A 24,252-nucleotide genomic window follows, 5' to 3' on the forward strand; every position below is an offset into this window, starting at 1 on the left:
TACTAGCGCAACGAGGGGGATAGGACTTCCCAAAACCGTCCAGAAAATCCCAAGCGTGAACCCTGAGAGCAAACTCACTCCGTTAGCCACACGGGTGAGCGGGACCCGAGTAATTTCAGGCAAAAGGTATCCACAAAGAGTAAACACAGTGCCAAGGGACAAGGCTTCAGACCAACCAGCAACGCCAAAAGGGCACGGACCCAGCGCGCTCCAACAACATCTGCAGGGTATTCAGGACTTTGGTTTACCCATTGTCGGTGTCAGAATTTCTGGACTGTGTGAGTACGTTGTGCCCCTTTCCTCCCGACGGGTCCCCATCCTTCCACTACCGAGACCCGGGACACCTTCCCCCTGCCCACAGAGGGGTTAACATCACAAGCTGCTATCCCATCGCTCCCAGGCATTCCCCCAAAATGCAGCAGTGGTGGTATCCCACATTACCACGACCTGTGGGTGGCATCACAAACTATATGTTTCACCCCTTGTAAATACCCCCTTTTTCATTTGAGTGGCCGCGCAACCCCGCCTCGGGTCCGGAGACCCATCGAGCCACTGAGGATCCGGATCTGAGCAGCCCGTCAGCTGTCGCAGTGGCAGCAAACCTCAAAATCCTTGGCGTCATGAACAGGATGCGAGCAGGACCCACTTACCTGGGTGACGTGAGCCTTGAAAAGTTAAATTCATGGTTCTAAATCCTTTTTCCCACGACGTCCGCCATTTTTCCGCTGTTTTTCAAGCCAAAACGCCATCTTCCACGGAAAGCCGAAGTCCCGCCCTTCGTCCTCAGCCTGAAACAGGAACCGGAAGTACCCAGAGGGCAACAGCGCGCGGAAGAGTGCTGGGAGAAAACCGAGGGGGCGTGCCTGAATGTAGCAAAAGCGGAAGAGAAGCAGGGACGCCAGGACTCTGCCATAACGTTCCTCGACATCGCAGAGGCAAGATGGCGGAGCGGAGCTGGTCACCGGAATGTGCTGTTCCCGGGACCACGACTTGAATCGAAGAGGAGACCGAGCAGCTGGGCAGGGGAATGCAGACGCACTTCCTGTTTATACTGAACCACTGGACGGAAGAGATGAGGAGCCTGGTGATGGCGGTGCGAGCCCATGAGATCAAAATCCCACGTGAAGAGATTGTAAGCGGTTACCCTGTCCCTGTTGATTACCCTAATCTAGCCATGGTGGCTGAAGGATCCTGTCAACCCCTGCTTGTGGCAACTGTGACGACATGGACTCTCATGGGTTAAAGTTTCTTAAAATTCAGCCAGACGTATTGTTCTACTGTGTGGTAACTCATGTTTGCTTAACTATTGTTTGGGACCAGACCCTTTGGAGCATTCATTGTATTGTAGTTGTGAATTGATAATGTAATTACCTTAGTAGCCATTGTCTAGTCGGTGACTTGCAAACTCCATGTAGATATACTGAGTCTTTCTATGCACATTATTTAAATGAACATTATCCATGCAGCTTGAAATTCATCCAATGGGAGAAGCAATCTTGTCCAACCAATCGATGAGGATGCAGTGTATCCTAAGGGAAGGTTATGGCTATAAAAGGGACTTCTTTAAGCCACCAGGGTTGTTGAAGGTTGATGGATGCTGATGGATCCAGTCTAAGCTCTTTGGATCAGGACATCTTACGGCTTCAATCTAGGGACTCCGGTTCCGGTTGGAGACCATATCCACAGTCTAGGGATTTCGACTCCGGCTGCCAGGATTGTAACATCATATCAGGACTACCTAAGGAAAACACTCAGGTTGGGACAATCCGGTCACCTGGCTACAGACTTTACAGACCTCACACAGCTTCCTAAATCTGGCGCTATTCCTATCTCGGTGGGTGCCCGCCGAAAGCGGGGTGCTGCTGGATTGGAGTAAGCGGCCCTGGAAGCTAGGAGGCCCGGACATTCTAATCCCTGGTGAGCCAGCGGAAGGGTGAGACTCTGTTGCCTGTTACATTTGTGTTTTGCTGGTTATGTGTTATGTGCCGTTAATTGTTTGGGGATCCAATAAAGTCTAATTATTGTGGTTCCCTCACCCTGTGTTGTCTGAGTAGTGTTACGCCCACGGTTAAGGAGGCCGGTGTTCAGTTGGGATGAGCCCTGAGCCACGCTGTCTTTCTAAAGGCGGCGGCTTTTAGTGGACGAGAGCACCCACTGAGCCCCGTGTCTCCACAATCACTCCACCATCACTTACCCCGTCCTCGGCGGATGCCGAGCTGCCATTACTCATCCCGGCAGCGGAACCTGCAGTATTCTTGTATGAAGCTCCAGCAGCAGCCTCGATGTCTATCCTCATCCCAGTCATGTCAGCGGTCACCCGGACCCCGGCCAGACCATACCCGGCCGCATCACTGGGCCCATCTTCAGAGGCAGAGCACCCGAACCCTGCAACCCCGGCTGCGGAGCAGTCGGTTCTTCAGTTTACAGCAGCGGAAGTGTGACCCTCAAGTCCCCCGGTTCCACTACCGCGCAGCTGCTGGAGCCGCACCAGTGCATTTAAAGCCAGATCCAGCCAGGGAGCTGAGGCCGGATGCTGACGCACCCTGCTGGGAACGACCACAACAACAGCTGATACCGGCCACGACCCCGGCAGATCAACGGCAGCGGGAGATGATTGCTCGTACTCAGAAAGAGAAAGATCACCTAAGGAAATCCACGTTCCGTGTCCGAGGCCCACCGAGAAGGGGCATGGTGCACCGTTTTGACCCTGAGAAAGGGTGGGGTTTTCTGTCGGAGGCCTGTCTATCCGAGGAGGTGTTCGTTGCAAGAAGAGATGTTGAACAACACCTCCCAAGAGATCACCCGGGCCGCAACCTGGAGCCTGGTAAGGTGGTTAGCTTTTGCACTGGAGAGAGCATGGCTGGTATGCCCTAGATGTGAAATGGCTCGCTATAGTGGATGAGCGTGTTGTGCCAGCTGCCGCTGTTGGTTACCAGTCTCCCAGGGAGTGGTACCAGTCGAGTTAAAAAATGTTAATACTGTAAAAGTTAACGATGCCATAGAATTGTTATGTATCGGTGCTTTCGTTTGTTATTTTTCACAATTTGTTGTTTTTCATATAGAAACTGCAAGAAAATGAGTGCCTTAATGAACCAGTTTTAAATTGAGCGGAAAAGTAACCTGATTTTCCTTTAGATTTGCTACAAGTGTACACACGGTACATGGACTTCGTTAATTTTAAAAAGGACTTTGTTATTTTAATTGTTAGGTAAAAATGGACTATGGTCACAGGACTGGCGTGACCAACACAAACTTGTGTCTCGAACATAATTGCACATCCTCTGCCCACATGAGTCGTCTGACACATCTCGGGACCTTAACCCAGCCACGAACCTGTGGATAAGTATCCAGAACTTTGGGTTGTTTGGGGTGGCGGGTTGTTGGGATCCGGGACATTGGGACTGGACTGTTGCAGTAAGGGACTGCAATGGAGCAGGTTGAGTCTCCGCTGCTATCAAAACCGGTAGCGTCCCCCTGTTGGTAGATGAACTCTATTTTTGCAACATTTAAGTAAAAGTGCCTCCCCTATGTGGAATGAACCCGTTTAATAAATGTTATAAATGTTATTTATGTTAACCCCTTTTTCTACAGTTAATAAATGCTTGGTGTCCTGTAGCTCGCGGATGAGCTACGTTTAACCAAGGGGAAATGTGACGCCCTGGCCTATCAGGTCGTCACAAGGGTGCTGTGCAACCTGGCCTTTTGCATAGTACCTGCTCCTCCTTGGTTACGGGTCCTGTCCCTTTGGTGTTGCTAAGAACAGGTATACACAAATCCTGAGGAACACTCTGCACAACAGCCACCAGACAGTCATTGGGCAGCCTGAGGAGAATAGGGCCGCCCAGATGGAGGGATGATAGAAAGAGGGCCAGAAATGTCAGTCAGTAGTCAGAGAGTTCGAGTGCAGCAATGACAGTGAAAGGTCATGCTGCGGAGCTGGGCTCCTGTACTTGTCCCAGGTGCCAGATGTTGGCCTGGCCTGGAAGGAGCTGGAACACCGGTCACAGGGGGTAGTGGCAAGGGGCACGGTACTGCCACGGAAGGCAGTACGGCGGCCTTGTGCTACAACCGGGCAGGGCCCAGGGCACGACGGGTTACGCGGACCCTAGGCTGGGAAGTAGCTTCTCACAGCCCAGTAATTTACCCGACGAGGGTGGCGTCACGAACTTTATTTTTCACCCCTTGTAAATACACCCTTTTTCATTTGAGTAGCCGCGTGACCCCGCCTCGGGTCCGGAGACCCGTCGAGCCACTGCGGATTTGGATCCAAGCAGCCCGTGTGCTGTCGCGGGGGCGGCACATGTTTATGATGTATTCCACCTCTGGGTCCTCCATGCGCTCCACTTGCAGGTCCTGGTACTCCACTGCACAGCGTCCCAGGTCCTTATGCCGCCCAGAAGCAATCAATATTGCTGGATGTGGTGAGTGTGTGTACGATCTCATGTGTGTGTGATCTGATGTGTGTGGGTGTGCGATCTCATGTGTGTGTGTGATCTGATGTGTGTGGGTGTGTGATCTCATGTGTGTGTGATCTGATGTGTGTGGGTGTGCGATCTCATGTGTGTGTGATCTGATGTGTGTGGGTGTGCAATCTCATGTGTGTGTGATCTGATGTGTTTGGGTGTGTGATCTGATGTGTGTGGGTGTGTGATCTCATGTGTGTGATCTGATGTGTGTGGCTGTGTGATCTCATGTGTGTTTGATCTGATGTGTGTGGGTGTGTGATCTCATGTGATCTGATGTGTGTGGGTGTGAGATCTCATGTGATCTGATGTGTGTGGGTGTGCGATCTCATGTGTGTGTGTGTGATCTGATTTGTGTGGGTGTGCGATCTCATGTGTGTTTGATCTGATGTGTGTGGGTGTGCGATCTCATGTGTGTTTGATCTGATGTGTGTGGGTGTGCGATCTTGTGTGATCTGATGTGTGTGGGTGTGCGATCTCATGTGTGTGTGATCTGACATGTGTGGGTCTGCGATCTCGTGTGTGTGATCTGATGTGTGTGGGTGTGCGATCTTGTGTGATCTGATGTGTGTGGGTGTGCGATCTCATGTGTGTGTGATCTGATGTGTGTGGGTGTGCAATCTCATGTGTGTGTGTGATCTGATGTGTGTGGGTGTGCGATCTTGTGTGATCTGATGTGTGTGGGTGTGCGATCTCATGTGTGTGTGATCTGACGTGTGTGGGTCTGCGATCTCATGTGTGTGTGATCTGATGTGTGTGGGTGTGTGTTCCGCTGCAGGTCCTTGATGCATTCCACTGCTCCCAGTCAGCGTCTAGTGAGTATGAACACAGGGTCTTCTCTCTTCTTTCTTCTTTCTTTTATGGGGTGTCTGCTTTCTATAATGAAGTGTCCTGCAGGATTCTTTAAGTTTTTTAGCTGCATGGAAACTTCATTATTGAACCGCGACTAGGGCTTATTTTTGCGGTAGGTCTTAAGTGAGCTTTACACGCTACGATATCGTTAATTATTTATCGTCGGGGTCACATTGTTTGTGACGCACATCCGGAGTCATTAACGATATCGCAGTGTGTGACACTTATGTGTGAGCTAAAACGATCGCAAAAGCGGCCAAAATTGTTTGCCGCGGAGAGGTTGTCCTAAAACAAAAAATCGTGATCGCAGAGTGTAAAGCCCGCTTTATATTTAAGTCTTGCTGAAAACTCTTGCTAAGGCTTATATTCGGGAAAACATGGTATATGTTCACTTACAAATTTTATTCTGATTTCCCACTCAATGCCCAATAAAGTTTTTGGATCCCCCTTACATTTTTAGGGGAACAAGAAATAATGCGACCTGGCATTAAATTTTTGCAAAAGATATATGAAGGTATGGCCTTGATTCATCAAGATCAGTGATTTTATTTCTAGTCTTGATAAGGAGGTATGGTGGAGACAGATATTCCTGAGTCATGAAGAGGTTCCTGTCTCTTCAGGAATCAAGAGCATCTGATGAGTTGCATGTGCCTCTGTGCATCACACTAGAAATCTAACAGCAGACCCTGACTGCCATAAGATTTCAGGCCTAAAGGCGCCATAACTTATTATGAATTATATGAGCCATAATGTCATTCCACCATCGCACCCATCACGGCAAAGCTCCACGCAGCTTTACCCATTTTGGCATAGCTCAGAGAAACTTTTGAGAAAACACCACATTTCTCAACAATTTTGTGCATCTTTATGTTGCCCCCAAATTTTGTGACTTGTCAAAGCAATGCCAGGAATGGACACAGAAAGAAGACCACAATATTGTATTAGCTCACCAAATCCAAAAGGCTTGTCATCATCATCATCAAATGGCGCTGTACGATTCTTCATGGCCAGTGCCCACATAAATGTTATAAGTGGCGAGAAGATAAAGTTTGATCCAGCACCAGTGTGCTTAAAACTTCAATTTATTATAATCCTTAAAATAAGTCTGTAGAAAAATAAAAATTCAGTGAAAGTCCATGGAATGAATGCAGGACAGTCAGCTTGACTGCATTTCGGGTGAGCTCGTCCTTAATCATAGACATTAGCGAGCTAGTCAGTCCAGAAATATATATAAATACCCATCTGAGATACCAGATCAATCTTTCAGTACTAATTTGAAAATTCAGTGAAAGTCCATGGAATGAGTGCAGAGTGGGAAAGTTGATGCATTTCGGGTGAGCTCGTCCTTAATCATAGACATTAGCGGGCCAGTAAGTCCAGAAATATATATACTGATCTGGGACACCGGATTAAACTTTCTCTACTCACTTCCAGTAAAAAAGGTGATCATAATGCACAATTCCATGGGTCTTAGAGGTGGGAATGGTTCCTTTTAAGTCTTGGGCCCAGGTTGCACCAATAGTGTGCCCATTCTTGCATAGTGCCATATTTTACACATAAGGCAGTGTGGAAAATCATTAAAGCTAGAAACTAGAGCTGTCAGATTCCGAAACCAGGAGCCCAGTTCTTCAAGACTACACCGTGTGCAGAATTATTAGGCAAGTTGTATTTTATTATTGATCAACAACTATGTTCTCCATCAACCCAAAAGACTCATAAATATCAAAGCTTAATATTTTTGGAAGTTGGAGTGGGTTTTTTTAGATTTGGCTATCTTAGGAGGATATCTGTTTTTGCAGGTAACTATTACTGTGCAGAATTATTAGGCAACTTAATAAAAACTAAATATATTCCTATCTCACTTGTTTATTTTCACCAGGTAAACCAATATAACTGCACAAAATTTAGAAATAAACATTTCTGACATGCAAAAACAAGACCCCAAAAAATTAGTGACCAATATAGTCACCTATCTTCATGATGACACTCAGCAGCCGACCATCCATAGATTCTGTCAGTTGCTTGATCTGTTTACGATCAACATTGCGTGCAGCAGCCACCACAGCCTCCAGACACTGTTCCGAGAGGTGTACTGTTTTCCCTCCCTGTAGATCTCACATTTTATGAGGGACCACAGGTTCTCTATGGGGTTCAGATCAGGTAAACAAGGGGGCCATGTCATTATTTTTTCATCTTTTAGACCTTTACTGGCCAGCCACGCTGTGGAGTAATTGGATGCATGTGATGGAGCATTGTCCTTCATGAAAATCATGTTTTTCTTGAACGATACCGATTCTTCCTGTACCACTGTTTGAAGAAGTTGTCTTCCAGAAACTGGCAGTAGGTCTGTGAGTTGAGCTTCACTCTATCCTCAACCCAAAAAGGTCCCACAAGTTCATCTTTGATAATACTAGCCCATACCAGTACCCCACCTCCACCTTGCTGGCGTCTGAGTCGGAGTGGAGCTCTCTGCCCTTTACTGATCCAGCCTCTGGCCCATCCATCTGGCCCATCAAGAGTCACTCTCATTTCATCAGTCCATAAAATTTTTGAAAAATCAGTCTTAAGATATTTCTTGGCCCAGTCTTGATGTTTTATCTTATGTTTCCTGTTCAAAGGTGGTCGTTTTTCAGCCTTCCTTACCTTGGCCATGTCCCTGAGTATGGCACACCTTGTGCTTTTTGATACTCCAGTAACGTTGCAGCTCTGAAATATGGCCAAACTGGTGGCAAATGGCATCTTGGCAGCTTAACGCTTGATTTTCCTCAATTCATGGGCAGTTATTTTGCGCCTTTTTTGCCCAACATGCTTCTTGTGAATCTGTTGGCTATTTGCCATGAAACGCTTGATTGTTTGGTGATCATGCTTCAAAAGTTTGGCAATTTCAAGACTGCTACATCCCTCTGCAAGACATCTCACAATTTTGGACTTTTCAGAGCCCGTCAAATCTCTCTTCTGACCCTTTTTGCCAAAGGAAAGGAAGTTGCCTAATAATTAAGCACACCTTATATAGGCTGTTGATGTCATTACACCACACCCCTCCTCATTACAGAGATGCACATCACCTGATTTACTTAATTGGTAGCCTATACAGCTTGGAGTAAAACAACATGTATAAAAAGTATCATGTGATCAAAATACTCATTTGCCTAATAATTCTGCACACAGTGTACAATGCTCGATAAGGTAATCTGTCCAATTTTGAGTTTGGTAGATGTGCTTGAAGCAATCTGATTTGCAATTAATAAATTTAATGTAAATCAAAAAGTTAAAGTTTTAATCCACTACTCGGACAACTGCTTCTCAATAGTGATGAGCGAGTACTAAAAAGCTCGGGTGCTCGAAGCTCGGGCCGAGCCTCCCAAGATACTCGTGTACTCGGCCCGAGCACCGAGCCCAATGTTATCCTATGGGAGACCCGAGTATTTTTGTGAAATGACCCCCCGGCAGCATGGAGAAACCCTAAAAATGTCACAAAAGTCTCAGAAGAGTGCTCAAATGACATGGCATCAGCATGGGGAAGACCCCTTGAAGCATTTATCACTCAAAAGTCACAGATGTGAACAATTTTGTCCGAGTTTTACACCATTTTTACGGACTCACCAGAAAACCTTCCAAAATGACCCCAAAATGATTTTTCATGGCGGAAATGTTAAGGGCACATACCCAATAGTGAGATAGAGCTGGTGTATGTTACTTTTTGAGATTAATACATGAAAGATTTTACATGAAAACCTTGTGTGGCACTCCGATGTCCAAAACGCACGTTTTGTGCTTTTTACTAGCGATGTCGGTCATTTTTTTTTTTTTATTCTATCTCCCTCAGTCCGTCGGTCTGTCTCTCTCTGTCTTGTCTGTCCCCCTCTCACAGTCTGTCGGTCAGTCTCCCCCCTCTCTCTTACTTACCGTTCCCCGATCACTGCCGCGGCGCTGCACAGCTGTTCAAACTCCGGTGGCTTTTCCTCTTTTGAAAAAGCCGGCCGCTCATTAATCAATCTCCTATTCCCTGCTGTCCTGCTTTTCGGCGCCTATGATTGGTTGCAGTGAGACACGCTCCCACACTGAGTGACAGCTGTCTCACTGCAACCAATCACAGCAGCCGGTGTGTGTATACTGTGCAGTGAAATAAATAATTAAATAATTAAAAAAAACGGCGTGCGGTCCCCCCAATTTTAATACCAGCCAGATAAAGCCATACGGCTGAAGGCTGGTATTCTCAGGATGGGGAGCTCCACGTTATGGGGAGCCCCCCACCCTAACAATATCAGTCAGCAGCCGCCCAGAATTGCCGCATACATTAGATGCGACAGTTCTGGGGCTGTACCCGGCTCTTCCCGATTTACCCTGGTGCGTTGGCAAATCGGGGTAATAAGGAGTTAATGGCAGCCCATAGCTGCCACTAAATCCTAGATTAATCATGTCAGGCGTCTATGAGACACCCTCCATGATTAATCTGTAAGTTACAGTAAATAAACACACACACCCGAAAAATCCTTTATTAGAAATAAAATACACACACACATTCCCTGGTTCACCACTTTAATCAGCCCAAAAAGCCCTCCATGTCCGGCGTAATCCAGGATGTTCCAGCGTCGCTTCCAGCGCTGCTGCATGGAGGTGACCGGAGCTGCAGAAGACACCGCCGCTCCGGTCACTTCCACGCAGCAAATGAGGTGAGTAGCGCGATCAGCTGAGCTGTCACTGAGGTTACCCGCCGTCACTGGATCCAGTGACAGCGGGTAACCTCAGTGACAGCTCAGCTGATCGCACGGCTGTCTTCATTAGCTGCGTGGAGGTGACCGGAGCGGCGGTGTCTTCTGCAGCTCCTGTCACTTCCATGCAGCAGAGCTGGACGCGACGCCGGAGTCCGTGGAGTACGCCGGACATGCAGGGTTTGTCGGGGTTAATAAATTGGTAATGAGGGACTTTGTTAGTGTTTTTTATTTCTAATAAAGGATTTTTCGGATGTGTGTGTTTTTTAACTGTAATTTACAGATTAATCATGGAAGGAATCTCGGGGAGACGCCTGACATGATTAATCTAGGATTTAGTGGCAGCTATGGGCTGCCATTAACTCCTTATTACCCCGATTTGCCAACGCACCAGGGTAAATCGGGAAGAGCCGGGTACAGTCCCAGAACTGTCGCATCTAATGTATGCGGCAATTCTGGGCAGCTGTTGGCTGATATTGTTAGGGTGGGGGGCTCCCCATAACGTGGAGCTCCCCATCCTGAGAATACCAGCCTTCAGCCGTATGGCTTTATCTGGCTGGTTTTAAAAATGGGGGGAACCGCACGCCGTTTTTTTTAATTATTTAATAAATAATTAAAATTAATAATTAAAATTAATAAATAATTAAAAAAAACGGCGTGCGGTTCCCCCCATTTTTAAAACCAGCCAGATAAAGCCATACGGCTGAAGGCTGGTATTCTCAGGATGGGGAGCTCCACGTTATGGGGAGCCCCCCACCCTAACAATATCAGCCAACAGCCGCCCAGAATTGCCGCATACATTATATGCGACAGTTCTGGGGCTGTACCCGGCTCTTCCCGATTTGCCCTGGTGCGTTGGCAAATCGGGGTAATAAGGAGTTATTGGCAGCCCATAGCTGCCAATAAGTCCTAGATTAATCATGTCAGGCGTCTATGAGACACCCTCCATGATTAATCTGTAATTTACAGTAAATAAACACACACACCCGAAAAAATCCTTTATTAGAAATAAAAACACACACATATACCCTGGTTCACCACTTTAATCAGCCCGAAAAAGCCCTCCATGTCCGGCGTAATCCAGGATGATCCAGCGTCGCATCCAGCGCTGCTGCATGGAGGTGACCGGAGCCGCAGCACACACAGCCGCTCCGGTCACCTCCACACAGCAAATGAACACAGCCGCGCGATCAGCTGCTGTCACTGAGGTTACCCGCGGCCACCGGTGGATGCAGCGGTGACAGCGGGTAACCTCAGTGACAGCAGCTGATCGCGCGGCTGTGTTCATTTGCTGTGTGGAGGTGACCGGAGCGGCGGTGTCTTCTGCAGCTCCGGTCACCTCCATGCAGCAGCGCTGGATGCGACGCTGGATCATCCTGGATTACGCCGGACAAGGAGGGCTTTTTCGGGCTGATTAAAGTGGTGAACCAGGGTATATGTGTGTGTTTTTTATTTCTAATAAAGGATTTTTTCTGGTGTGTGTGTTTATTTACTGTAACTTACAGATTAATCATGGAAGGAATCTCATAGACGCCTGACATGATTAATCTAGGACTTATTGGCAGCTATGGGCTTCCAATAACTCCTTATTACCCCGATTTGCCAAAGCACCAGGGCAAATCGGGAAGAGCCGGGTACTGTCCCAGAACTGTCGCATATAATGTATGCGGCAATTCTGGCCAGCTGCTGACTGATATTGTTAGGGTGGGGGGCTCCCCATAACGTGGGGCTCCCCATCCTGAGAATACCAGCCTTCAGCTGTATGGCTTTATCTGGCTGGTATTAAAATTGGGGGGAACCGCACGCTGTTTTTTTAATTATTTATTTATTTATTTTACTGCACAGTATAGACACGCCCACCGGCTGCTGTGATTGGGTGCAGTGTGACACCTGTCACTCAGCGTGGGGGCGTGTCTCACTGCAACCAATCATAGGCGCCTGTGGGCGTGGAAAGCAGGGAATATGAGATGGCTGTGTACAGAGCACAGCGCGCCGGCCGGTATAAAGGCTCGGTCACGCTGTGCAGGCCGGCCAATCACTGCAATTCCACAACTAACAGGGCTGTGGCATTGCAGTGGTCTGCCAGCCAATCCCTGCATGAGGGCTGGCTCTCAAAAGAGCGCCAACATGCAGGGATGAAGACCACGAGTAAAGCACGAGTATTGCAAAATTACTCGGTACCCGCCGAGCAGCCCGAGTACAGTGATACTCGTGCGAGTACCGAGTAGTTACAAGCATGCTCGCTCATCACTACTTCTCAATCAGCATATTTACCAACATTGACCCACCTTCAGTGCCGCCGCCGTTACAGTGGCGTTGGCACTCGCTCTACAGGGGCTCATGTGACATTGTAACTTCACGTGGGCCCCGCGTCCAATCAGCGAGAGTTTCACTGTCCACACGTTCAGGAGAGCGAGTGTTGATACCGCTGGAATGTCTTCGGCACCGGAGGTGAATATAAGTGTTGTTATTTTACTAGGAGGCAAACACTCAGATTGAGAAGGGGATATCTGAGTATCAGGTCTGATTGGAATATGGATTTGTTTTTCAGGGTATCCTCATTTGGAAGTTGTAATTTATTTTTTTACTTTTGGCTGTGACTAAAGAAATTTATTATGTGGCGCCCCTGACCTGGTCAGGCGCCACTGAGTATTGCACCCATGCTGGGTGAGTGCAAACAGGTAATCCTGAAGGCTGGAATAGGGTGTGTACGCACAGACACATAGCAACCAGGTCTCACACACACACTTAGAGGGGACCCCTGGGCAGACCCAGGAGGGGGCGTGGCCTCCACATCTCAGCTAGTGGTGTGTTCGGGAGGCTGGAAGTTAAGTGCAGTGGCAGTCAGAGAAGAAGTAGGAGAGGAGCAAGCCGAGTCTGAAGCGGAGAGCGGGCACGCAGACATGCTAGTCGGACCCTGCAAGTGTAGTGGCTGTTGGCGGGGGAGAACGGTCACCAGAAGCTGGACAGAAAGACGCTGAGGAAGCCAGTTGGTCAGGAAGACACTGAGGAAATCAGCTGGTCATGTACGGAGACTTCTGGAGGGCTAGGCATGCACGGGAAACAGGTCCCTAGAGCCAGACATCCATTTAGTGGTCTGCTAAACCTGCCGGTGGGGTGGACAACAAGTCCCACACCAACCACAACAGAGTCCGAGCATCAGCAGCAATGAGGGGGCCCATAAGGAGGATCGAGCCTGGAGCCATCTTCCTTGGTCCACGCTGCCAGCAAACGGGCCGGAAAGGGGAGAAAAGGCAGTTGCGACTTCCCTGGATGAATCACACGGTACTTTAGGTCAATGGTAGTCCGAAACAAGAAGTGCTAGGAAGGCGAGTCAGCAGTTACCCTTATTACAGCCTGAAGGAGTTCCTGGTTCCACCTGGTGTATATCAGCATCTCCTGGGTTACCTCACAAGACCAGCAGAAAGTGAGTAAACAAGTTGAAAGACACTTTGGACTGAGACTGAGCTATTCTGCGACCTGTGGTTCTACACACATACACCCGAGCCCCTAGGGCCGGCCTCACTCTCGGGAGGCCACACCATCTGACTGCAGATTCCATCAGCCCCAGACGCTCGTTAAACTGCAGTGGCGGTCACCCATAACCCAGACCGCAAACCGAGAGTGGCGTCATGACTCAGAAGCAGTGCTTTTTTTGTAAAAAAATATTTGCTGGTACACAACTCTGATGCCTGAGGCGAGGAGCGGGGGAGGGTGAGGGGGGGTTTGGGGGTGCTGTCAGGTGCGCTGCCAGCCGGCATTGAGTAGCGGGGCTGCGGCGGGGTGTGCCAGTGCCAGTGGAGAGAGTGGCCGATCATGTGAGCACAAGTATGAGATTTGTACACTTCTGGCCACATTCTGGTTTCATGTGTCCGGCCTCAGTCATTGAGTATGTCTGTTCAGCACGTGACCATATCTATGTAAATCGCATACTTGCAGCTTCATAACCTCCCACTCTCACCGCCGGCACCAGAGAATCCTGACAGCGTGCAGTGTGCGCACTGTGAGAATTCAGAAGTCTGCAGTCACATAGATTGACACACAGAGTGACTGCAGGCTCATCACAAATTTGAACAACCCCTTTTAATGCTCCTAACAACATAAATAAAAACATAGTAACCCTTAACTTATCAGACGGCACAAGACTTTATTAAAGAGATTTACCACTACTTTAACATTAATGACCTTTCCTTAGGATAGGTCACCAATGTCTGACTGGTCGGGGTCCGGCACTTGGCAACCCTGACAATTCCCTACACTAGGTGTCGGTGGTGGTAGGTGGCCAGAAGTGCTCAGTTCTGGATCTGCTCCATCTTCTGATAGTGGCAGCAGTCTCCTATTAAAATCAATGAGGCGGATGTGCAGTACCCGGCCGCGGACACCATCAGAGGACGGAGCAGATCCAGAAATAAGCATTTCCGGACACCTGCACCATAATCAGCTGATCAGTGGGGATCACATTGCGCTCACATCAGAAGCAAGTGAGACCAAGGCCTAATGATGACACACAGTCAGTATCACAAATAAACATTTACATTCAAGTACCTTATAGATGATGTTGTCTCTGGTTGTTTCTTTCTATTCTTCATCTTGTCCTGACTACATGATGACTTTTCACATTCACAGCTCGTCTCTGCAGATTTCCATCTTCTCCGGTCTTCTGCAGCACATCCCGACACGATGCCCCTAAAATAGCAGAATGATTATAATACTTCTACTTAAAAATATCTGCCCTACGCTATGCCCCAGAATAAATAATGGCCCCTCACAGTATTCTCTGCACAAAATATGACCCACTCTGTCCCTCTTATGGTACATGCCCTCCATATTCCCTCTTTCCAAACTGAGCCTACTGTTTACAGTGTCATTTACACTGTGTCACCTTATACTGCCCAGTCTTTATGCTGTGCCCTCACCACACTCCCCCTCCTTGCTATAATCTCACACTGTCATCCCATTCTGCCCCCTCTCCATACCACCCCCTCCACTACCCAGTATTTATTCTGTGCCCCTCACATGCTTCTCATCCCTTCCTGTCTCCTCACTACCTCCTGTGTGTCCATATACTTTTCCACCTCACTCCCCATCCTGTCCACTTGCTCCTCATACCATGTCACTCTTTATTCTGTGTCCTCAAAATTTCTTTCCAGTTTGCTCCACATCCTCTCTGTCCCCATGCATGAAACCTCATCCTCTCTGTCCCCATGCATCACCCCTCATCCTCTCTGTCTCCATGCATGAAACCTCATTCTCTCTCTCCCCATGCATCACTCCTCATCCTCTGTCCCCATGCATGAAACCTCATTCTCTCTCTTCCCATGCATCACCCCTCATCCTCTGTCACCATGCATGAAACCTCATCCTCTCTCTCCCCATACATGAAACCTCATTCTCTCTCTCCCCATACATCACCCCTCATCATTTCTCTCCCCATGCATGAAACCTCATCCTCTCTCTCCCCATGCATCACCCCTCATCCTCTGTCCCCATGCATGAAACCTCATCCTCTCTCTCCCCATACATCACCCCTCATCCTCTGTCCCCATGCACGAAACCTCATCCTCTCTCTCCCCATGCATCCCCCCTCATCCTCTGTCCCCATGCATGAAATCTCATCCTCTCTCTCCCCATACATCACCCCTCATCCTCTCTCCCCATGAATGAAACCTCATCCTCTCTCCCCATACATCACCCCTCATCCTCTCTCCCCATGCATGAAACCTCATCCTCTCTCTCCCCATACTCTGTCCACAGATAGTTCCCTCCCCCATCCATACTGTGTATATACATATTGCCCCCACCCCACCCTCTGTCCCCCCCATAGTGTGTGTACAGATGGTTCCCTCCCCCACCCTCTGTCCCCCCATAGTGTGTGCACAGATGGTTCCCTCCCCCACCCTCTGTCCCCCCATAGTGTGTGCACAAATAGTTCCCTCCCCCCTCTCTCCCCCATACTGTTTCATAAATACTCCCCTCTTACCCCATAATGTTCCTCCATCCGTGTCTTCTTCAGCTCCACAGTGGAGCACTTCTCAGCATCTCTCTGCCGCCTCCGCGCTGCGGCGCTGGCTTCCGGGTCAGCAGTCTGATCAGCTGACCTGATCACATGACAGCCGTCGTGCTCATCCGGAAGTCAGCGCTGGCGTCACCGCTTCAATTGTCCTCGCGTCTGACAGAGACAAGGACAATTGAGCCGAGCTGCAAACTGCACTTTCTATGAGTGCGGCTGTCAGCGTGACTGCCGCGCTCAGAAAATATCGGCTCCCACCCAGGAGACTTCCACACCGCCGCATCAGGCAGCCCGACAGTGCCCCCTAGAGACGCTTCTGGCTTATGCCTCCACTCCACATGGCTAATTTGTATAGTTTACAAATTAGCCATGTGGACAGAGCCAGAGGCGCTCTTCAGATTTTCCGGTACGCCGTACCGGCGCGTACCACCGCAAAAAAAAGCACTGCTCAGAAGTAAATAACCTGATATACCTGTTGCCAGAGAAGATCCCAAAGAGTCGTCCCTGCGGTGTTCCTGGAGGTGGAGCGGAGTCCCTGAGGTGACTCAATTACCACAGTGGGCGACTCAATTACATTTCACATATTTTATTTTATAGAGAAAAAAATATTACCTTTTAATTAGAATAGGTAGAGTTAATATACCAGAACTGAGCTTTAAATGGCAGCGAGATCTTGAAACCCCTGAATAATTGATACAGAAACTATATTGGTAAATGGGTTAAATTTTATTACAGAGTTCATTAACCATAACATTTACCAGTCAATATTTTTGCATAGATTTCAAATTTGTATAGATTTTGTTTTATTTAAGTAGAAAAAAAAAATTAAAACATTAAAAAAATAAATAATTAAATAAATAAATAAATCTTGCTTGTGTTATTACTTTCTGAGAGCCATACCATTTCAAAATGTTTGGCATCTGGGGCTGTGTGATGGCTTTCTTTTTTTTCTCCTGAGCTGGTGTTTTTATTGATGTTATTTTGGGAAATATACGATGTTTTGATCGCCCGTTATTACACTTCTGATGCTCTGGTGGCCAAAAACTGCAACTATGGCGCTTTGATTATTTTTTTTTCTTTACACTGTTTACTTATTGGATTTTTTTTTTTATATTTTGATAGATCAGACCATTACAAATACAGCAATACTATATATGTTTTTTTTCCCTCTTTTTTTTCTTATTTTTAATGTGTTAAAGGGGGGTGATTTCAAGTTTTATATTTTTTTATTTTTCTTCATAATTTTAAAACTTTTGTTTCTACTTTGTACAGTACTTAATAGTCACCTTAGGGAACTTGAACCCACTTTTGATCACTTGTTCTATAAATAGCAATGCTAAGTATTGTTGTATATAGAAGAAATCACAGTCTCCTATAAACACCAGCCATGGGCTGGCTTTCATAGGAATACTGAGATGACAGACCAATGGGTAATCAGCTGACCCTTGGCTGTCATGATATCTCATCGGTGTTCTACGAACGCTGATAAGGGGTAAGAAAAGCGCAACTCCTGCCAAAGCATATTAAATGCCGCCATCATAAATTGACATTTACAAGTTAACAGCAGAGGGTAAGCGGCACTCCACCCCAAGCTGTTAGAGGCATATGTTGCTTGATTAAATTAGCCGACATATGCAAGGAAAGAAGCAAGCTCAGCATGCAAGCCTGCATCAAAAGCAGGGAGACGACCAAAGACATACATAGCTTGTCATGAGTCGTTAAGGGGTTAAAGAGTAACTTTCATTTTATTTTTATTTATTTTTTTCATAAATCAACAGTACACTTTGTAATACAGTGGAACCTTGGTTAACGAGAACAATCCGTTCTGGGAGTGTGCTTGTTAACCAAGTTACTCGTTCAGCAAAGCAAGATTTCCCATAGGAAATCATTGCAATGCAGACACTTCGTTCCACAACTTGTTAAATGTCCCATTCAGGTCCCCTATTGTGTCATTCCAAACACGTACAAACACGTACAAACATGCAAAAAACACACACGCACGCACGCACACACACATATTATGCTCACCATACCTTCCGTTCCATCGCTAGTCTCCTGGGACTTGCTGTTCGCTAGTACGGGCTGGGTATCGCGTTACCATAATGACGAGGGAGGAAGTCCACTGCCAGAGCGCTGACGTCAAAGCAGGAGTTGCTTGCCTCTGATTGGCCAGCGCGCTGCCTTTGAGTAGCGTCTGACAGCAGAACTTCCTGCTTCGTCGCTATGGTTGCCAATGCCCAGCCTGGAGTGGAGCGGTGAACTATAGGACCCAGGAGGCCGGCGATGGAACTGAAGGTACACATATGCTAACGTTACCTTCCGTTCCATTACCGGCTTCCTGGGTCTTGTAGTTCGCCACGAGGACGTCGCAATGAAACGGCGGACTTCAAGAACCATGTGTTTGTGTGTGTTTGTGCGTGCTTGTGTGTTTGTGTGTGTTTGTGCGTGCTTGTGTGTGTTTGTATGTGTTTGTGTGTGTGTGCTTGTGTGTGCTTGTGTGTGCTTGTGTGTGTTTGTATGTGTTTGTATGTGTTTGTATGTGTTTGTATGTGTTTGTGTGTGTGTTTGTGTGTGTGTGTGTTTGTGTTTGTGTGTGCTTGTGTGTGCGTGTGTGTGCTTGTGTGTGCTTGTGTGTGTTTGTATGTGTTTGTATGTGTTTGTATGTGTTTGTGTGTGTTTGTGTGTGTGTTTGTGTGTGTGTTTGTGTGGGTGTTTGTGTGTGTGTGTTTGTGTGTGTGTTTGTGTGTGTGTGCTTGTGTGATCTTGTGTGTGTTTGTGTGTGCTTGTGCGTGCTTGTGTGTGTTTGTGTGGACTGCAAGTGCGGGTCAGAGCACGGTGGATGTACGGAACCGGAAGTGTGTGCAGTGAGGATTTTGCTCGTACAGCAAAGTTTTCTCATAAACCGGGTTACAAATTTGCATAAAGCTTTGCTTGTTAAGCGAAATTCTCGTTAAGTGGGTTACTCGTTAAGCGAGGTTTCACTGTATGTCTTGTCAGAGAAATCCGCTTCTTTCATCCTTTGGACAGATCTTCCACTCTTAATTCATGGGTAAAATCTGTCAAATCTGTATCCGGTAAAGATGGGCAGTGAGCCCCATAGGGGTGAATAGACCCCATGACAAGCGGAAGGGTCAGGGTAGGAAGGGGTTAAGGGATTTGGCTAGGGGGCAGTGTACGGGGCTTTAGGATTGGTGGGAGTGTCGGTGGAGGTGATTGGGGGAACTAAGGAAGGGGTGAGGTGGTACTAGGGGGTATAAAGGGGGCTGTGCCCTGGTGACCTCCTCTTTGCTGCCCAAGCTGTGTGTCCCACCTGTGCTGCTGCTCGCCGACGGGACAATGGCTGACTTGGCAGCTTTGCTGGACATGGTGCGCGGGGCCTCTGCGGTCCTGGGCGTGGATGCGCTGCGGGAATTTCTTGGCGGCGGTCTGTGGGGCTGGAACGGTAATGCCTGCTGCTCCAGCACCCGGGCCGGTGCTGCGCGCTCGGCGGGCGCGACCGCCGGAGCGCTACTCCCCCAGTGTGGGAAGAAGAACAAGATCCAGGAGCCCCCTTGGGGACCCTCCGGGGCAGCGGAGCCCTCCTTACCTCTGGGAGAGGTACCGGCCGCCGGGAGGAATCCTCGTCGGAGATCCCATGGGCCGGAAGTGGGCGAAGCTTCCGCGAGGCCTACTTCCGGTTTGCGGTCTGCACGGCCCCGGACCGGAGCGGCGGCAGCCCCCAGTGAAGTGCGGGCTGGGGGTGGTTCCCGGCAGCGGGAAACTGAGGTGGAGACTCCCTGCAGACGGCAGGGGAGATGGAGCGGATGGAGCGGCGGCGCAGATCGGGGTGGCAGCATGAGGGGTCCGGAGGCAGGGTCTTGCAGTCCGCAGGGCCCTGCGCGGCGATCAGTGATCACGGTTCCCCCCAGCGAGGATCGGGCTGGGGGGGAGTTCCCTACAAGCAGCGGGAGCAGCACGGCCTCCCTGCAGTCGGCAGGGTGGGAGACTCACAGGATCTGCAAGCGTGGTGATGACAGCACAGCAGGCAGACGTGGGACCTGCAAAGAAGAGTGGCGGCAGGACGCCGCGTCGCGTCAAGAGGAGAAGGCCCAGCAGGGGACGCCCGGAGGCGCAGGGTGCGGTGACTGTGGGGGTCGACGGCCGCCAGGTGCAGGCTGTCCCTTCGCTGGTCCCCCCTGAGGACCTCAGCGGCGTTTCGGATTCTGGAGAGGAAGAAGGACAGGAGAAGGCGGCAGGACGGATGGATCGGCTGAGGGACGTTCGTGGTACGGCTGCTCCGGATTCGGTTCAGTGGCAGCTTGGTGAGAGGACGACTGATATGTTTAATGTTGCGGGGACTGAGGGCGGGGGCGTGGGTTCCTCTGCAGGGGGCGGTATGCAGGGCGCAGGTACGGTCGGACAGTCGGGGTTACCGGGGTCAGAATTTTGGGGTCAGCTGTTAGCAGTGTTGCAGGGGTTGTCGGCGGAGAGGTCGGGACAGAGCGGGCTTGGGTCTCCGGCGGGGGCTTGGGTGGGCCCCCCAGTTGGTGGTCCGCCGGTGGTGCCGGAGCGAGAGGTTGAAGTTCCAGAGGCTGTGTCGGCGGTTGTGGTGGGGCAGGCGGACGGCTTAGTGGCTGCGGCGGTGGTGAGTAAGGACGCAGAAAAAGAAAAAGAGGACGAGGTTGTGCGGTTGGATGATAGGGCACGAAGTGAAGTTTATGTGTGCTTTGAAAGTCCATTAGGGGTGCATTTGAAAAAGGAGGTGAGGGAGAAAATATGGAAAGGGGAGTATGTGGAACTTTTTTCCTTGCTCCCCTTGGAGAAGTTTAACTTGGACAAAGTGAAGCCAAGTGACTCCAAGAAAGAAAAGGAGGATGAGGAGAAGAGGAGGTACAGGCTGATACCGAGAACTTTTACTAACTGGCTACAGGCGTTTGCGATTTTAGCCAGCGTGATTGGGGAGAAGGAGCCGGAGCATTGCTACGCCCTTTTTGGTTACATGGATTCCATTGGGGAGGCGTATAGAGTGTATGGTGGTCTAGGGTGGCTGAGATATGACGAGCAGTTTCGGCAACGGAAGGCTCTGCGGCCTGGCATCCGGTGGGACCACAAAGATATTTTCCTGTGGATGCGATTGATGACGGCTCCGGCTCAGCCCTTTCGTGGGGGTGCCGAGAGCCCGGGTGCGAGTGGCGGGTCCCCGGCTGGCCAGAGAAAAGGTGCCTGTTGGCAATTTAACGAAGGGCAATGTAAGTTTGGGGCGTCATGTCGGTTTAAACACGAGTGTTCCGGTTGTGGAGGTTCCCACTCTTTGGCCAGGTGTTTCAAAAAAGGAAAAGGAAAGGCAGGAGAAGGGTCTGGTAAAAGGGAGGATGCCAGTGAGGGTAGAGGTGATGCTTCCCTATTTAAATAGATATCCGGATGTGCGGGCGGCGGAGCTGTTGTTGAAAGGTTTTACGGAGGGTTTTCGGATTCCGTTCGAATCTGAAGCGCCGGTGTTTCGCCCGAGTAACTTGAGATCCGCAAAAGAACATCCGGAGGTGGTGAGGGAAAAGCTGCAAAAGGAGGTGGAGTTGGGGAGGATGGCGGGCCCGTTCAAGGACCCGCCGTTCTCCAACTTAAGGATTTCGCCACTGGGGGTGGTACCCAAGAAGGAGACGAATAAATTTCGGCTCATTCATCATTTATCGTATCCGGCAGGTTTGTCTGTAAATGATGGGATCTCACCTGAGTTGTCAGCGGTCTGTTATGTATCGTTTGACAAGGCTTTGGAGTTAGTGCGGATAGCCGGGCAAGGGGACCTGATGGCGAAGGCGGACGTGGAAGCAGCTTTTCGTTTACTTCCGGTGCACCCAGAGAGTATTCATTTCTTGGGGTGCATGTGGGATCGTGGATCGTTGCCTGCCCATGGCCTGTTCCATTTCGTGCGCTTATTTTGAGGCGTTCAGTTTTTTCGTGGAATGGGTAGTCAGGGACGTGGCAGGAGTCCATTCAGTGATTCACTATTTGGATGATTTCCTTTGCGTTGGACCGGCGGGCTCCTCGGTTTGCTCCTTGTTGTTATTTACGTTAGAGCGAATAGCACAGAGTCTGGGTATTCCATTGGCAAAGGAAAAAACGGAAGGGCCGGTGACGGCCCTGTGTTTTTTAGGTATCGAAATTGATACAGTGGCTATGGAATGCAGGTTGCTGGAGGGCAAGCTGCGTGATCTGAAGGCGTCGGTGCGGTCGTTATATCGGTCTAAGAAGGTGAAGTTGCGGGACTTGCAATCGGTGCTTGGAAAATTGAATTTCGCCTGTCGTATTATGCCGATGGGGCGGATAATATTTAATAGGAGATTGGCAAGTGCGACCGCGGGGGTGTCAGCTCCGAATCATTTTGTCAGAATGACAAAGGTGATGAAAGGGGATCTGCTGGTGTGGGATACTTTTCTCGACAAATATAACGGAAAGACATTGTGGATGAGCAGGGCATTGTCCAATAGCCAGCTGGAATTGTTTACGGACGCTGCAGGAGCGACGGGTTTTGGAGCGATCTTCCAAACACGTTGGTGCGTTGGGAAATGGCCACGGCTGTGGATGGAAACCGGGTTGGTAAAGAATTTGGCGCTGCTTGAACTGTTTCCCATTATAGTGGCAGTGGAGTTGTGGGGCCCGGAATTTGCAGGCAAGAAGGTTTGCATGCATTGTGATAACATGGCGGTGGTGCATTCTATTAATGCACTGTCGGCCAAATCACCTCCGGTAGTGGGGTATTTGAGGCATCTGGTGTTACGTTGCTTGGCTCTAAACATCTGTGTGGTGGCGCGGCATGTTCCCGGGGTTCAAAACGAGGTGGCTGACGCGCTATCTCGATTTCAGTTTCACAGGTTCAGGAGACTGGTGCCAGGAGCAGAAGAGGATGGAGAACCGTGCCCAGAATGGCTGTGGGACCTGGCGTCAGTGTAGCATTTGAAGGAATTAGGAGATCGGTGGCCGAGGCTACTTGGTGCCGTTATCAGACGGTGTGGCATGCATGGGAGGAGTTGGAAAGGTCGGATTTTATGGAGCTCGGGTACACTGGTCGGGTTTTGGGGGTTTTGACTTTGATTAGTGGGGAATTTTCAGCAGGTCGGTCTGTCGCGGTGATAGGTTTCAAGTTGGCGGCGTTAGCTTTCTTGTTTAAAATGCAGGGGGTCCGGGACGCGACAAAGGATTTCTTGGTGCGGCAGGCAATGAGGGGCTTTCTAAAAGGGGTACGTTCACGTGACACGTGTCGGCCTATATCATTTCCTTTGTTGGTTCGCTTGATAGGGTGTTTGGGGGAGCTCTGTTTGTCCCCTTATGAACGGGCATTGTTTTCGGTAGCGTTCGTATTGGCGTTTTTTGGTGCCTTTCGCATTGGCGAATTGGTTAGCCCTGCTAGGCAAGCGATTGGTGGTCTGTTGATGGAGGACGTGAGGCTTGGGGTGGATAGAGTGGAATGCCGGCTACGTTTTTCTAAAACGGCTCAGATGGGCCGGGGTCGCCTTGTGGTGTTGTTTGAATTGCCAGGGCACCAGTTATGCCCGGTGGTGCAGGTGTCTGAGTTTTTGAAGGTGCGAGGTGGTTATCTCGGTGTTTTCCTTAGGCATGTGGATGGAACTGCGTTATCACGATTTCAGTTCATTGCAGTGCTGAAGACGGCTTTGGCGCGGGCGGGGTAAGAGCCGAGGGATTATGGATCTCACTCCTTCCGGATTGGGGCAGCAACGGAAGCTGCCCGGTGGGGGTTGAGTGACGATTGGATTCGACTGATTGGGAGATGGGAATCTTCCAGGTTTCGCCTGTATATTAGACCACACCTGGTCAGGTGAGGGTTGGTGTGGGGGGTTAAATGGCTTGAGTTAGGCTCTTGGAGTGTGTTTTCCTTGTTCGGTCTGTTATTTATGGTTTTATATTTTCATAGGTCCATGCCTCGTTTGGATTCTGGGGCACTCCTTTGTTTATTGGGGAGCGTTGCGGGCGGATGTTCGTCGCGAAGGTCGGCAGCTCGGAATGGCGATGTTGGAAGCCCGTGTGAAATGGCTCGGAGTTCGGGGCATGACCTGGGGGAGAGTGCGTCCTGAGGTGGCATATTATAGCCGCATTGATCGTGAACCGGATATTTTAATTCTGCATGTGGGAGGAAATGACCTTGGAGTGAGGGCGGCAAGGGATGTGAAGAGGGATATTAAGATGGACTTGTTGCATTTGTGGAGGGCTTTCCCGGGAATTG

The sequence above is a fragment of the Anomaloglossus baeobatrachus genome, chromosome 3 (assembly GCF_048569485.1).
Source record: "Anomaloglossus baeobatrachus isolate aAnoBae1 chromosome 3, aAnoBae1.hap1, whole genome shotgun sequence".
Classification (NCBI taxonomy): domain Eukaryota; kingdom Metazoa; phylum Chordata; class Amphibia; order Anura; family Aromobatidae; genus Anomaloglossus; species Anomaloglossus baeobatrachus.